The sequence below is a fragment of the Opisthocomus hoazin genome, chromosome 18, assembly GCF_030867145.1.
Source record: "Opisthocomus hoazin isolate bOpiHoa1 chromosome 18, bOpiHoa1.hap1, whole genome shotgun sequence".
Taxonomy (NCBI): domain Eukaryota; kingdom Metazoa; phylum Chordata; class Aves; order Opisthocomiformes; family Opisthocomidae; genus Opisthocomus; species Opisthocomus hoazin.
This window is the reverse complement of record NC_134431.1, coordinates 6556289-6572524: the sequence shown is the minus strand read 5'-3', so window position 1 is coordinate 6572524 and position 16236 is coordinate 6556289. Positions and strand designations below refer to the sequence as shown.

Below are 16236 nucleotides of genomic sequence, written 5' to 3'. Positions count from 1 at the left end.
TGCCAGCGGCAGGGCACGCTGTGCTCCACACCGAGCCCGCCGGCGAGCAGGGCCGGGCATAGGAGTGGGCTTTGGCTTACTCAGAGCTGGAGTCTGATCGCTCCCAGGCACCATGATGCTCCTGCACCTCCACCCCAGCAGCAAAGCACCCGGGCTCTGCTGCCCTTTCAGGAGTGCCACCTTAAAAAAAAAGTTTAAAATATAGTATCTATCTATATATAAAGAAAAATCACGTTGGACAACAAATGTAACAGTCTACAAATGAATGTGCCCCAACCAGGAGCACTCTGGCAAGCAGCATGGCTGCTGCTGACCGGCAGAATGGCACCGTCAAGATGAATGAGCAAGGGGGCACGTGGAAAGGAGACGAGGAAAGACAAGCAGATTAATAGAAGACGACAGATTTCTAGTAAGATTGTGATAAGCCTCTTTACACTTCCCTAAAGGATGAGCCAGCTGGCAAGGCCACCCTAGGAGGTGGTGCGACTCGACTAACAGCCTTGCGAAAAGCCAGCAGCTGACCCCTTTCACACGTCCCGGCTCACTCCTGCAGCTCTTTCAGCAAGGAGGGCTGAACGCGCCGTGCCTGGATGCTTCCACACCGGCACTCACCTGCTGTTACAGCCCTCCTTGCCGAGAAGCCGCCAGGCGGAATTATTTTCAACAAGCAAAGGAGCAGCGAGGTCGCGCTGACCGTTAGCGCCGGCCAGCACAGCGTCCCGGCCAGCACAGCGTCCCGGCCAGCACAGCGTCCCGGCCAGCCGCACAGCACCTTTCGCTGCCCGCGCCGGCGCTAACCCCAACCCGCGTTCCCAGGGGCCAGGCGCCTCTGGGGAGAGGCACATCGCTCCTGAAAAGGGCTTTGCCAAAGCAGTGATGGCAAGGCGCTGAGCGGGGCCCCTGCATCATGCTCCTGCCTCCTCCAGCTCGGCTGGGATCCCCCGCTCCAAAAGCATTACACCCCGGTGAGCGGTTTCACCCTCTGAGGAGGAAGAGGAGAGGGTTATCCACAGGGGAAGGCAAGCTTGAAATGCTAAGATTTTTATACTTTAAGGGATGATACCTTCAAAACCTGCTGCAGGTGGAGTGGATACCATGCACGGGCACGGCTAACAGATTCACTGTGCCCGCTTTTCAGTGCCCCAACAAAACCCCATAAGTATTTGAAACTGGAGGTATCACTTGGCACAGCAGAGGGTTTCAGAGTGAAGCAGCAGCCAGTTTGTTTGATACCAGGCAAGTTTTTCTTCTTAGGCCAATTAGCTGGTGATATCATTTGCCCACTAAGGTCACTGAATCATCATTTAGCAGTTTCAAAGGAGGCAAGATGAACTGCAAGGCCAATTTTTCCCCTCCAGCTCAATGAGTGATTCAAAATGCAGTTAATGATAGTGGTTCCTAAGTATCTGGCAGAGGATTTGAGAGGGAAATTTATTGCCCAAGAAGAGATTGGCCTCTTTCACGCCAAAGAAACGAAGCCTGCAAAGATGCAGGACTTGATTTTGCTATCTTAATTCACAGTGATTAAGCACACGAGAGCCACCAGACCGGAGTCAGACACAGGTAAAAGCAAAAAGTAGAAGCAGACCTAAAACCAGGTTACGGAAGGTCACAGTTAAAACCCACTTTGTCACTGGCGGGCAAGAGGCCTTTTTAAGGACAGGAATAAGAAAGGACTAACAACACCAGAAGACTTTTAGCACAAACCCTGCATTTTCATGAGTTTATATAAGATAAAAACGAGACATCCCCTCATCCACAAAAGCTTCATTATTTGTCAACCTCGGGCTGCATAACCAGTAAGCACTGGTTGATGTTTTTCTTCTTACTGGATGAAATGTGCCTAGAGGCAACAGGCATTTTATAAATTATTAAACCAAGGGAAAATAAGGTTCCAACAAAGTGACTGCAGAAACGATGCAGAAGCACCAAGGAGCCGGTACAATTGGTACCAGCACACTCACACAGAGTCATTTTTCCTGCAACGACGGACTCAACAACAAGACATTGTAGGAAACGGGCAGCCCGGACACGTGGTCTTGATGGCAAAAAGCAGACGCGGTATCTCAGCATTTGATCACATCCACCACAGATATCTGAAGTTCAACACTTTAAACCTGATTTTTCTTCTGAAATCATCACTTATGCTTTCCAGTCAGAAGGAAAATAAGCACTTTTTTGGCTTTTTTTCAACCTCATAAGAGATCTCAGCACATAGAGAAAACCCCGTAAAAATAATAAGAGTATTTTCAATATCACCCACAGGTTTTGGTCCAACCCATAGTGTAAGGATTAAACATGGAAGGGAAAAACACCAATCAAAAAGTATTCTTCACATGCAGGATTCAACACATCACATCTTTCACAAGGAACACAATCCCCCTCCAGACTAAACTCAGCTCCAGCCAGAAGAGACCCTTCTGCTCCCAACCACAGCAGGGCTTGGCCCTTCCATCGGTGAAGCAGCACTTCAGAGTGATGGCAGGGCTGAGGACACCCGCGCCTTCCTTGGGTCAAGGTGAGAGCTAGGGCAGCCGCCTCTCCCGAGGTTCCCCGAGCATTTCTTCAGGAGGACTCAGAGATGGGTTTGAGGTTTTTTTCCCAGGTTTGTGAACCTTCTCCTTTTTTTGACAATTTGTGAAAAGCCACTTTTTCTGCCACGCCATTATATCTTGAAGCACCCTTCTCCTCCTCGGGCAGTTACCACAGTGCAGAAAAGATCCTTTCACGGTAAGCGAGCAAAGACAGAAACGCGAACTTGTTGGCTTGCCAACAGCCAGGTGAAAGCATCTCTGCCACCACTGGCACCTCCGACCCGGGGCTGGGGACGGGGCTGGAGGTCAGGCTGAAGCTCACCTGGCCTGACGGAGACTCCGAGGACGACCTTCACCCCCTCACACAGCGACCAGCACCTCCCGTCCCGATGCCGCTGCGGGAATTACGGTCGCTCGCATTTACGCGACCTCCCGCGCGTTTCCTCCGCACCCGAATCACACGGGGAAGGATTTCCAGCGACAACAAGTAAACCCACCCACGGACAGACCCCAGGAACTCCCGTCTCCGGGGTCCCGGCTCCCGCCCGCGGCACAGACCCGTGCCCAGCACGCAGCCCGCTCGCTCGGGGGGGGAACCGCGGCCGGGCCAGCCGGGGGCAGCGCGGGCTCGGCCGGAGCAGCGCAGCGGACCGCGCCCGGGCGGCTCCAGGTCACCCAAACCCCGCGGGGGGACCGCGGCCGCCGCCCCGACCCCGGCGGGGACCCCGCAGAGCGCTCCGCGATCCCCCCCCCCCCGGCGGAAGGGCAGCGCCGCGCCCCGGCCCCGCACTCACCCGCGGCAGCTCCGCGCGGCGCAGCGGGCCCGACGGCCGCGCTCCCGCCGCCCCGGCAGCCGGACGGACGGACGGACGGACGGACGGAGGGAGGGACGGAGGGAGGGACGGGAGGACGGGCGGCAGCACCGGCGCCGCGCAGCCCCGGTCCCCGCCCGCCTCCGGGGCGGGGCCGCGGAGGGGGCGTGGCGGCGGCGCGCGGCAGGCGGCCCCTGCAGGTGGAGGGCGCGGGGCGGGGGCGGGGCCCGGGGGCGGAGGGGGCGGGGCCCGGGGGCGGAGGGGGCGGGGCGGGGCCCCCCGCTCGGGAACCCGCGTTCGGGCGGGGGGGGGGTGTAATTAAAATAAATAACTGGATCTTAAGCAAAGAAAGGGCTTCTCTGGCGGGAGGCGGCGGCCACGCCTCGGCCTTGCTGCGGGTGGGGTTTGCCCGGGCGGCTGCTGCCTGCGCGGAGCTGGGGGCTCGGGGGGGGTCCGGGTCCGGAACCGTTTTGCCCGTCCTTCAGCGTCAGCAGCCGAGCCCGGCAGCGAGTTCCCGCTTGCTGTGGAGCGAGTCGGTGCTGGGAACACAGAATCACAGAACGTGAGGGGTGGGAAGGGCCCTCTGTGGGTCACCCAGTCCAACCCCCTGCCGAAGCAGGGTCACCCAGAGCAGGCTGCACAGCACCGCGTCCAGGCGGGGCTGGAATATCTCCAGAGAAGGAGACTCCACAGCCTCCCTGGGCAGCCTGGGCCAGGGCTCTGTCACCCTCAGAGGGAAGAAGTTCTTCCTCATGTTCAGCTGGAACTTCCTGTGCTTCAGTTTGTGCCCATTGTCCCTTGTCCTGTCGCTGGGCACCACTGAAAAGAGTCTGGCCCCATCCTCCTGACACCCACCCTGCAGATATTTATAAGCATTTATAAGGTCCCCTCTCAGTCTTCTCTTCTCCAGGCTGAACAAGCCCAGCTCCCTCAGCCTCTCCTCGTAGGAGAGATGCTCCAGTCCCCTCACCATCCTCGTAGCCCTCCGCTGGACTCTCTCCAGTAGCTCTTCATCTTTCTTGAATTGGGGAGCCCAAAACTGGACAGAGTACTCCAGATGGGGCCTCACTAGGGCAGAGTAGAGGGGAAGGAGAACCTCCCTCGACCTGCTGGCCACACTCCTCCTAATGCACCCCAGGATCCCATTGGCCTTCTTGGCAGCCAGGGCACACTGCTGGCTCAGGGTCAGCTTGTTGTCCGCCAGCACACCCAGGTCCCTCTCCACAGAGCTGCTCTCCAGCAGGTCCACCCCAAGCCTGTACTGGTGCATGGTCAGTGCTGGGAACACTAGCATTTATGCTGGGAACGCTAGCATTGATGCTCAGGATGGGGCACCAGAGCATTTTTTTAGGAGAAACTAAAAGCCACTCCCAGCGCCAGGTGAGATTCATGTCAGGCTCTGAAAGCACAGTGACTGATGCCAAAAACAAATGCCATTCCTGAAGTGTGCCTCATGCCCATTTTACAGACGGACAAAGGGAGGCAGATAAGAGTCTTTGCCCGGAGTCAAAGCCAGTCACCGGAGCCGGGAGAGAAGCCAAGAAGCCTCCTGGGCCAGGGAGCGGCACTGAGGAGCCCACACTCACCCCTGCACGGGCTGGGAGCCGAGCAGAGAGGATTCCTCACGCTGCTGTCAGATGTTGTGTCTGGGATCGGTCGCCTTTTCCGGGGTGAAATAGGTTTCGGAAGGCTTGGAGGATTAATCACCATCGGCCCTACTTCTCCTTGGGAACGGGCCTCCACCCAGGCGTAACAGATCAGCGGGGAGACAGCTCTGACCGTGGGACGGTGGTGGGTAGGTGTTTACGGGTAATAAACCTGGATCTTCACAGTTGTACACACGTGTGGGAGCACAGCCAGAGCACAAGAGTCGGTTTAAGGTAGGAGTGTACTCTGATGAGTTCCTGGGAACTCTGTCCAGATTTCACACATCACCACTGCAACGTGGCAGAACCATGTTTTAAGGTCACCAAATGACACATGGAGAAGCACCTTAACTGTACAAACTTGTCTTTTCTCTCTGCATTTGTCCGTGCCTTCTTCCTCACTGGATCCACAGAGGTGTAGGTGCAGGATGAGAGGAATGGGAAAATGCTCGGGTTAGTTATGGATCTGGGACTAGACGTAGGTCCTCATCAGCCAGAGTCCTTGGCAGCCCCGGGCATCGCGGGGCAGAGGAGGCTTTCCAAGGCGTGGGTCTGGCAGCCGAGGCCTTAGCCCAGGGCGCTGGAGAGCCGGGCAACTTAGAGCCGGTCTCTGAAGTCCATAATTCAGTTGTCTGTTTGTTTAAAATGCGCTGTAAGCACAGCTGCTTTCTGAGGCACGTGTGGCAATGCTGGGGGGAGTCACAGCAATCAGCTGGCTCGGCGCCAGGCCAGTGAGTCAGCGTAAAGAGCTGAAACGCATCTCAACAGTTAGAGGATCAAAAAAAAAAAAAAGAGAAGACTCATTTTCTGTTGGAATTTGGGTCTGAGCGTTGCAATTGGGAAGATAAGGACAGCTACCACGTCAGCAGGCTCCTGCAGTGCCCAGAGCCCCGGACTGGAGAAGGTCGAGATGCTCAGGGCAGAGCGCGGGGTGAGCGCGCTGGAGAGAGCCCGCAGGCGCCTGCATCATCCTGGTTTTTGCCGGCAAATCAAAGCTCTTGGTTCAGTTGCCAATACAAAGATTTGGAGCTAGAATAGAAATAAAAGTTGCTTGTTCTCTAATGCAGTCAAGTTTTCTTTTTTTGTATAAATTAAAAATACTATAAAGATTTTCTTTAAAAAAGCCATTTCAAAAGTGAAGTTTCTTAAAAAGCACTACTGAAACATCCATCATTTTCAGAGACCCAGTTCCTAACACCTCCTTCCTCATTTAGCGTTCAGTCCAGTTTCACAGCTAGTTGTGGTCCCTCAAATTCCTTTCTTTAGCAAGTTCTCTATTCGCTGGAAATATTTCACCTGGGTCTAAGAACAGGGTTTTTCTCTTGTGCTTTTACAACAAATAAGTTACTCAGCAGTCAGATTAAATGCTGGCAAGCATCTGAATCTTCTGGATTAACAAAACAGGTAGGAGCTGCAGTTACGGGAGGACACCGAGCAGACACCGTAACCCGGACGCACAGAAGGAGCTGCCAGTCTTGGGCCACGCTGGGAGTTAAAAAACGCAGCAGCAAGAGGCCGGTAAAAATCGTGCCCTTGTTCTGCAGGCGTACGGAGCGCGTGTGCTCGTGATTGCTGCTTCATCGCACGCTCGCGTGGAGACAGCTTGTCAGAACCGCAGCCGGCTGCGCGTGGGAAGCTCCGGCGGGAGCCCAGCCCGTCGGAGGAGCTGCGCCAGCAGCCCCACACGTGAGCTGAAGGTGCTGCCCCACTTTGCCCCCCTCCTCTTCAATTTACACTTCCATCTCTACAGTTCTGATTCCCTGGAAAACTTTTCTTTACATGATCTTTCAGGGTCGCCTGATGTATTTTATTCCAGCAAAGAGCTGCTGTCCTTAAGAAGCAAGGCTGAACGCAAGGAAGTCGACCATGTCCATACCTACTGTGAATGAGCACGAGCTTCTGCGCAGCAGAGCAGCAACCCACGCTCCGGCGTCTGCACGGCAAAGCACCGCTGGCCATCGCTTATGGTTGGCATTCGGCAGCACAGTCAGGGCTGGGGAGAAGAAACAAGCTGTGAGACAAATAAGGAAGGCAGAAGTTGGTCACGGTTGGTGACCATGAGCTGCTTTGAGCACTGGGGCTTGCCCAGTGCAGAAGGGAAAGCCAGCTGGGCGGGGGAGGTGTGGAGAGCACTGGGAAGGTGAGGGAGATGAGGGTGGGAAAGTGAGACAGGGAAAGAGTAGGAAATAGGCAATCCTGCAGTCTTCACAGTGAGGGCAAGAGGTTTCGAGCAGAGATAGTGGCATGGCGCAGGGGGAGCTGTGGGGTGGCGGCAGGGGAGGAGCGATTCAGCTGTGGGGTGTGGGTTGTCTAGAAGGAAGCAACGAGGGACAAGAAAAGGAAATGATGCTTGAACCAGGGGGTTGTCAGTGGTGAAACACTACCTTAAAGGAAGATCCATGAGCAAAGCCACTGACATTGGTTATTCTCAGTAAAAAACACACAGCAGATTCAAGGGACTGGAAAGTGCTGAAGTCATGGGAAGGCTCTCAAATGTCTTACAGAAGGGCATGTGCAATAGCCAAGGGCCAACTGAAAAAGGAAAAACAGAAGAAGGAAATCAGTAAGTAAACAGAGGACACAGGAGGACACCATGGGAAAGCTGAAAGTAGCAGCAGAAAGGTGGGACTAAGACAGATAGAGGGGTAGCTCTGGGATATTCATGCTGATTTCAATAGGAGGCCATGAGAGGATATCAAAGATCAGATGAATAAACCAGGAGGCAAAAAGAGAGGGTGCACAGACCTGGCTCCAATGTGGTACAGCAGAATTAAAAAGTGCCGTACCAAGAGAAGTCAAAAGTAACTCATCTTTCATTCTTGAGCACCAAATGAGTAAAAAACCAACTTTGCAAAGGGTGGTGGGAGTGCGCCCGACCTTGAGGACCGTATTAACTCCAACCGCGCTAGGAAAGCCTACACCAAACCGTTAGTAAATTGACACGATGACTTCCCAACAGTCCAGCAAGTTGTCCAAGTGTATTCTCACCAGTACAGAAAAATTAGGACTTTGGGTGGTGCCAATGGCAGTTTGTACTTTGTAAATATACCAAAAGAAGAAAAAAGATTAGTTGATCAACCCCCAATATTTGTACAACTCACACTTATCAAAGGCCGCCGCTCGTTCCTCCTCCTTTCTGTGGACTCAAAGGCCAGCGCTCTGCCAGCACAGGGCTCAGCACCGGCTCCAGCAGCAGCACCGACCCACGGCAATGCTGCGGTGTGAGCAGCCAGGGCTTTCCCAGCAGGGCCGCTTGCAGACACGAGAGCCAGGAGCCGGTTTGGAGAGTAAACCTCTACGATCACATAAAGAGCCAGGACTAGGTTGACCTACGGGAGACTTCATGCCTTGACAGGAAAGAAATATTACAGACTGGTGGGCAGAGATCCACGGCTTGCAAGGTTACAAGTTAAAATCCCTGTGGTAAGGAGCTGGCTGCCTGCCCAGCACGGAGTCTGAGACTGCGTTCCCGTTATGAACGGCATGCTCCTCCTCGTCCTCTACCTTCAGCTGAAGGAACGGGCACCTCTCGCCCCACCTCCTCACTGGTGCCTGTACTGAGAGCTTTCGTTAGAGGTACTTCCAGCGCCCTTGCTTCAGGTGAGCATCCCCATTGAGTGCTTGGCATGAAATCCTATGGGGGCTTGCTTTTGGGGGGAGGTTAGCGGGAAGGGGTCTTTTCTTTAGTGATGGTTTCCTCCTCCCAACTCCGCACAGAGGCTGCAGCGGAGCAGAGCCCACCGGAGCAGCAGCAGACCTTCAGCGACAGTGGCTTTAATCTCACTGTTAGTCCCGACATCTTTTCTAATGCTTAAAGTCCCCTGCTGTGGGCTCCCTCCCGCAGCAGCAGAGCAGACGAACGTGTGGGGTAGGTGCCATCTCCAGCAGCTTCTGAGGAAGACCACCCGGGCAGCACAGCGTTTCCTTCTGCCTGTGGTCTGGGGGTTGGAAACCTTTCACGTTACCATAGCTCTACGTCTTCTTTCCTCAAGTCCTTGGACTACAGTCAATACCTGTTACTTACCTTCTTCACAGCAGGTTGGGAAGATTAATTAGAAAGATTGTCTCAAGGTGCAAACTTTGCATCTGGCTGGAAATTCTGAATGTCAGAAATAAGCTGGTTTAACTCCATATCTTTGTGCCTGTGAGAAGTTTTGAGGGGAAGGTATAAGGGCTAGATACCACCGACGGTCATGGCACACTTCTGGTACTGCGCAAGCTCCCTGTACTAACCTATTAGCAATAGATGTTGTCTTAGGGAGTTTACCAGCAATAGCAACTCATAAGGAAGGGAACACCAAAAAAAAGCCTCCAAAAGGACTTTGAATCAGAAGCAAGACTCTCTGGCTACCTGAAAGCAGGCATTTCTGGACAACCCTAAGGTCAGCGCTGAAGGTTTTTAGAAAGAAGAGATCACATTAGGCAAAGCAAGATGCGCCTCAAACACCTTGGCCCTGGACTTCACTGAAGGACGGTTTAACTTTTAGATAAAACAGTGATACTTCATTTGCAGCCGTGTCCACTCTCTTCCCTTGATTGAAATAAACTATCAATCCTGATGATGCCCTTGAATTTCTCAGTTCCTGGTCTTGAACAAATCATCCAGCCCATAATTCACTTGTGGAGCAGGGGTGGTCCTTCAGCTGTATTTCACAAAGCTGACACAAGTTTGGAAAATAATTTCCATGCTCCCATTCTCCAGCCTGCACGCTACACCTAGAGAAAGCAGAGACTTGCCCAGAAACCCAGAGCAGAGATGTGCCGGCGAGTTTGGTATCTCAGCAAAATGGGATCGACACCATCCCAAGAAATACCTGCAGCACTACAGGTTTCTCTAACCTCTGGCTTCTTTAATCTGTTAAAAAAAGAAGATCCATGGAAATAGTCCAGACTCAATGATATACCCGAGATCACAGGAACACAACAGCGCCATTAAGTCTAGTGGTAAATACAAAAAGCAATGCTGGTTTTGAAAGCAAACCTCAATTTCAAAGCGGACTGTGGTGGTTAGAGGGAAGGTCAGAGCGCTACCTCAGTAGAAGCACGGCATTTTCTACTCAGCTATCACATACTGGTCCCATTAAAGTGCCTTCCACCTTCTGTTGGACACCTGTGGATTGGCAATTATTAAAAAAAAATCTCCTGTGCACTGCACTTGAAACTCCTCAGTGCTTTGTCATCATCTGTGAGCTTTCTCCCTAGTGTTAGCAAATATTGTACAATAATCTGGTTCTCACTGAGTGCACGGAACATTCAGCCATAAAATCCTCTGTGGCATTCAGGCGTTTGGCAAGCTGAAGTGTTTAAGGGTGTGCCTGGCATTTCTGTTTAGATACACAACTGTTGAATGCATTTTTGAATCCAGTCTCCAAAGAAACTTGGCCTCAGAGCCCTTTGGAGCAGAGAAACTGCAAACAGGTTTCACGGGTCGTAGCCCCAAGCCTCTGGTTTGGTCTGGCACTTGCACCACGTAACCCTTGAGAGGACCAGCTATGCTACACCTCGAAGCCTGCTCAGTCCCCCAGTTCTGCTGTCTGAGGAGCTTCATCTTCCTGTTTCCAGGTAATTTTATTCATGGGTAGTTTCTCTCCATCCATTCCCACGGCTTTGGTGCTTTCACTGAGGTCCTGCTCCTCTCCTGACAGTGGTCACGCACTGTTGGTCTCCAGGTCCAGCACTCCAAAGAGCAGCCCATGAGTGGGCTGCATCACCACCCCTTGGCTCCGAGCAAGTCCTTACGCTGGTGTACCAGATAGCTGCACCTGGCTGACTGCAGAGATGCTCCGAGTTCATCAGGGCTTGACCATCTGCGAAAGCAGGTGACCACACGGAGACTTTTAACGCTGGAGCTGCTGTGCGGAGCCCTGGGCAGCACACGTGCCTTTCCCCGTCAGGAAATGGAGAGCCTGACAGCTCATGCATCTTTGATGATGCTGCTCAGCAGAGAACACATTTGATAGCTGAAGGCATAAAAGCCTCACCAGGAGCAGGCGTGTTAGAAGCCTTTGTCCATCTTTCAGGGCCAGATCTAGTTTCTACAGTTAATGAAAGTGCCCCCATTAGTTTTAGCAGGACTGGACTCAGGAGCTGAGCAGCTACACATCAGGAAATCTGCAACTGGGACATCCAGCTGGGAGAATCAGGGACTGGGTTCTAGTGATTTAAACACAGATATTCCATGCTTAGGCCTTTCTCCTCCGTAAGAGCGGCTTTACCGGTCAGGTGCTCTGGTAGTGATGTGGCTGCAGGGAACAGGAGACGGCTGCAGCAGCACTCACACGGTGTGATGTTCTCAGTGGCAGCAGAGTCTGGCCTGTCACACGTGCCCAGCGTTTCCAAATCAGGGTACAATGCCTTTGCTCTTTACACCTGCAAATGAACATTTAAAGAACTACCAATTAAGAAGAATGAGAACTAAGCAACACCAACATACAGGAGGCAGCAGAAGCTCAGCTCTTTATCAGAGTTACCGAACATTAGCAATGCAGAGTCAAGGTTAAGGTGTCCAGCCTTCATTGCCTGTGCCGTATGACACGACTCAGCTCTCAGAGTAACACTGGGGATTTCTTTTCCCCTCTGAGGCGTTGAGACCTGTTTTAATGGTGTATGAAGACAACCTAAAAGAGCAGGAGAACAAAGCCAGTGTGAAAACAGTTACGGGAAGGCACAAGTCACTCCTGCCATGAACTCATGTTTTATTCTGCAACACCCCAAACTTTTCCCACTTCAGCTGAGCTTTTGGCAAAAGCAGATGGAAGCTAACTCAGAGCATTCAGCAGTCAGTCCGGGCATGGCCCTGCATCTATTGTGGGTCAAGATTTTTCTAATGGCTTTCATACATATTCCAGTTAACTATCTTTGTTAATGTTGTAGGATAAACGGAAGGCCATCTTGCCATTGAGATCCTAATGAATAAACAAAAATCAAGATGACAGCTGTAAGAAAAGTGCTGATGACAGTGTACACTGTGCTACAGTAGTTGCAATGAGAAAAATTGTTTCTAATCAATATTAATTGGAAGTTTCACGCTTTGAGAGCTCAAGCTCAAGTGTCCAGTTCCCAGCTGTACCAGCTAGTCTGATAACAGGTATCACCCTCCTACAGAGTTTGTCTTTCTAATGTGTTTTGACACCAGGGTGAACTCACAGGAAAAATAAATATTAAGAAAAAAAGGAACCAAACGCAAGATGATGGCTGTTTCACATGAGAGTTTTGTTCACATACTCCTCCATTCCCTAGGAAATAAGCCTGTTACATCCTAGTTCCAAGGAGGAGATTTGCTGTCTCACCGGGCAGACTGTGGAGGGCTTCCTGTCGAGTTTTTAGCCTGCGGGGCACTACCGCTGCTTGTTTAATAACAGAGCTTAACCATGCAGTCATTCAGCTACTGTGAAGGTGACTGTATGGATGGAAACTCACACTACTAGGGATGAAATTACCAAAACTGAGCCCTTGCCACTTTCCTTACGTGAACACCTGCACCAGAAACACCTCCCGCAGTCTGACAGCGTTAGAGGTGTGGACTTGTTAGGAAGGACACAGAGCTACCACGCTGCTTGAGCTCCTGGGAAGACAGAAGTGCAGAATAGAAGATGGTATTATAGAAATACAAAACTATAATCGGGTAAAGTTATTATAAAGGACATGAGATACTTCTGAATTTTAATAACTGCTTAGCATTTAATTTCTCTTTTTTTTAATTCCACCCACAGGCAAAGGAACAAAGCCCCAATTTTTTTCAGAAGTCTCCTCCTGAACACTCAGTGCAGAATCCCAGTGGAGTTAACGGTATAATGACTCAGTGCTGGTTACCAGCAGAATTTGAACTGGGGACTTGCGGCACTAAACACACCCCGAAGGGAAGGGGTCAGCTTGCAGCAGTACCTGGTTCCCCCCAGTGCTCTGCAAGCCAAACTGAACTGCTCTACCCTAAACCCACTCATTTGCAAAGGGTTTTGGAGGGGGATTATTCTGGAAGAGGAGGAAAGAAGGAGGAATTTGATGCTTAATCTGATAGTCTTAATTTCTTCAGGAGTTACATTATTTTTGTATTACCACACTCACATACTCTGCAGAGTCTCTGCTTCGAATTTAGGAAGAATTTGGGACTGCTCTCTCGCTGGCTGGCTTACAGCAGGCTGGAGAGTGGACAAGGCATTCCTCGGTTTGATAACATGCTTTGGCACCCACGCTAGATTACTCCCGAGGGGTGCTTACAGCAGTTAAAGCAGGGGCGTTCGGTCTGCCTTGTGCCAACAGACCTCTACAATCAGGTTTGCCAGCTCAGGATGCAGGCTCTCAAAAAAAAAAAACCCAGCATCTGAAGCTTTGAGGTGTGGTGGATTCAACCACCCAGCTCTTCCTCAGAAGCCCCTACTCAGCACTTCAGGACAATATATAACATACAACACAAAATGCTATAGTTAAGCTTCTTTGGTAAGGTCTTAAATTTTCTTGGTGATGGTGTTTTAGAGGCATATGGAGGGGAAGACATCTGTGCAGTCACCAGAAATACAGATTTATATCCAGTAAGTCTCATAGTTGTGGTGAGTATTCTCAGTAAAAATTATTTTCTTGGCTTTGCCTTAAATCACACTCCAAGAAATAATTGCGATACATGGGCTATGGCAGTCTGATGTTAAAATATTAGCACCCTGTGTCAAGGAGACATTCCTATCTCTGACCACAAAACAATGAAAAAAAAATCTAAGCCCGAAATAAAGGAGGAAGTAAGGCTTCTAAAAGCAACGAATATTGGTTTAAGCCTGCTTCCACAGATAGCAACAGAAGCTTTGTCTCGTTATCAGACTGAGCACTTTTAAATCCCCTAGAAATGCCCAGTCGTGAAATATCAACTCTGCTGAGGCAAGGGACAGAACCTTGCCTTTTGCTGTATGTGGTGGATTCCAAGTCCTCAGTCAGCTGCATGTGTGTGTATATATATATATATGTATATATATATATAAACACACCTATACCCACAGAGTGTAAGAGAAGTTTCAGGCTGGACTTTCTCTTTTAAAGGAAGTCACAGTTTGCGGCTCTCCTGACTGCCCAGGTACTGCGACGCGCTGCGGCAGCCCGGCTTCGGCACACCTCCCGGCTCGGCAGCATCGTGCCCCAGGACGTGCACAAAGCCCTGGAAGCCACCTCACAGAGCCCAGCCCGGAGCTGGGGAGATGCTGCTGTGCTGCCCTGGAAGGGCGAGGGCTGCAGCGCTGAGCTGCACTGCTGTCAGTTAAAAGGCGTTGGGAGAGATATACAAAAATCCTCTCCTGTTTCTTTTTACTAATTCAAGCAGGCAGCTCTTGTTTCCTTTCTTAAGGCAAGAAGTGGAGTTAATAGGTTGCTATAAATTCCTTATTACTGGAAAGCTGATGCTTTCGCTGCCTCTGCTCCACATAAGCAGGTAGCAGTACTGGAAGAGAACCATTAGTGTGGCTTCCTTTGGCTATCGCAGATCTGTGACAAGTGGCACTATGGCCTTGGGGAGACCCACTTCAGAGACAACCAAAAGCTCTTGAAATCTGGCAGTAAGAGACAAACATGAGACTGACCCCTGCCTGGAGGGCTGCAGGAACGCGGCAGTGGGGCAGCAGAAATCCCAGATGAAGGCACACTGGAGGTGTGTACCTGGCTGGCCCCAGGCTTGTGTCCCCTACAGCATCCCCCCCTTTGATGTGCATTCATGCAGGATGACAGTCGCTTCCCTCCGGTGACGGTGGCCAGCGCGGCCGCAGCTCTGCGAGTCCCCAGCAGAACTGGCAGGACCATGCAGCAAAGCGTCCGGGTCGCTGGCACACCTGAGTAAACTTGCTCAACCTGAATCCTCCATCTGAGCCCAAGCCTTAACACAGCCACACCACCGCTAACAGACACATCCCTGACCTCCTGGCACGGCTTGGCACCAAGCCCAGGAGAAACAGGCACCGGTTTCATCAGTGCGTTCAGCAGCGCTGCCAAAGCTGTTGCAATACAGATCTTCATTCTCTATGGGGTCACCAGGCTGTTGTCCACACTGTGTCAGACATGTCAAAGTAAGAGGAGAAAGCAAAGCTACAGCAGCTCTCTGGCTTTTTACCTTCCATTTCATTACCCTTAACCAGCTCCAGTACTCAGCCTGGTCACACACAGCTCTGGCCACAGCGTGGGAGGGTTTCTGGGGGTGAAGATCAACAGCGTCAGGAGCAGGAGAAGCAAAGCATCACACAGGAGACTCCATGTTACATATTACATATTATTTTCAGCCAGCTGAGAGCTAGGGAAACAGTCAGTCGTTCTGCTGCTGGTGATCCCTGGTGAGATGCTTCCCCTCCCTCTTCTCATGGGAGCTCTTCTCTGAGAAACTAGAATAGGAACCATGGTCTAAGAGTCATCACTAAGCCTTCTCTTAATTCAAGAGTCACAAGAAAATTGGCTTAGATCTGCCTGCAGCTTCCTTTCCTGTTGCTTTCTGCCTGGAAACACGAATCTTCTGTCTAGAGTGAACTTCCTACAAGCAAACAGAGGGAGTCTGCCACCATTACAGGGCTTCCGCAAGCAGCTCTGTTCAGGAGGAGGAGCCAGAGGCGAGAGACACCTGCCCAGCAAAAGCACCATTCAAATCCCACCCTCAGCAGCCCACCTGCCCCCCCCCCTCAAATTTAAGCCCAGCAGGGGTTTGAGCCAGGGGTTTAACAGGAGTTAGAGCACTCCTTGGGGACCCTGGGGTGGGATATCCCTGGAGTTACCCCAGTACAGAATAAAAAGCAACAAATGATGAAGAGGACCAGTACCTGCTTCAGATGAGGCAGGCTGTTTCCTAGCTCTCCAACAGTGGCCATCAGCAAACGCAAATCAACAGACCCAGAATTTCTGAAATTACAGAGTCAAGAATAAAACCCCTGTGAGATAAAGCTGTGATTCTCAGCTGGACACCCCACACACTCATTTTCCCTTTGCTAAAGCCCACACCCCTGAGCTCACCCCCAGCTACCCACCACCAAAGACTCCAACCCCCAGACCAACCAAACACCCAGCACAGCCCCAGCTGGGCAGGATCACTTTTATTCCACAAGGATTAGAAATGTCCCAATCAAATGCACCGTTTAATTACTGCAGTAATGTCATAAAGCAAAGTGCAGGTGGTGAATAGTTGATGCTGCCTTCTTTAGTGGTAGGTGATTAGTTAAATTGCAGTGGTGTTTTTTGCCTTCATCTTTCCTTCTTCTGTGAAAAATTCAATTTGCCTTAAGCCAGCACTGA

At 51.4% G+C, this 16236-nt stretch overlaps 1 protein-coding gene across 1 annotated transcript in view; it reads right to left on the bottom strand.

Moving 5' to 3' along the window:
- Positions 1-3454, bottom strand: part of PPP1R16B (protein phosphatase 1 regulatory subunit 16B) — a 68102-nt gene extending 64648 nt beyond the window's left edge. The window contains exon 1 of the mRNA XM_075438778.1: positions 3329-3454. The gene's annotated coding sequence lies outside the window, so the exon portion shown is untranslated. The remainder of the gene's footprint in view (positions 1-3328) is intronic.
- Positions 3455-16236: the final 12782 nt, after the last annotated feature.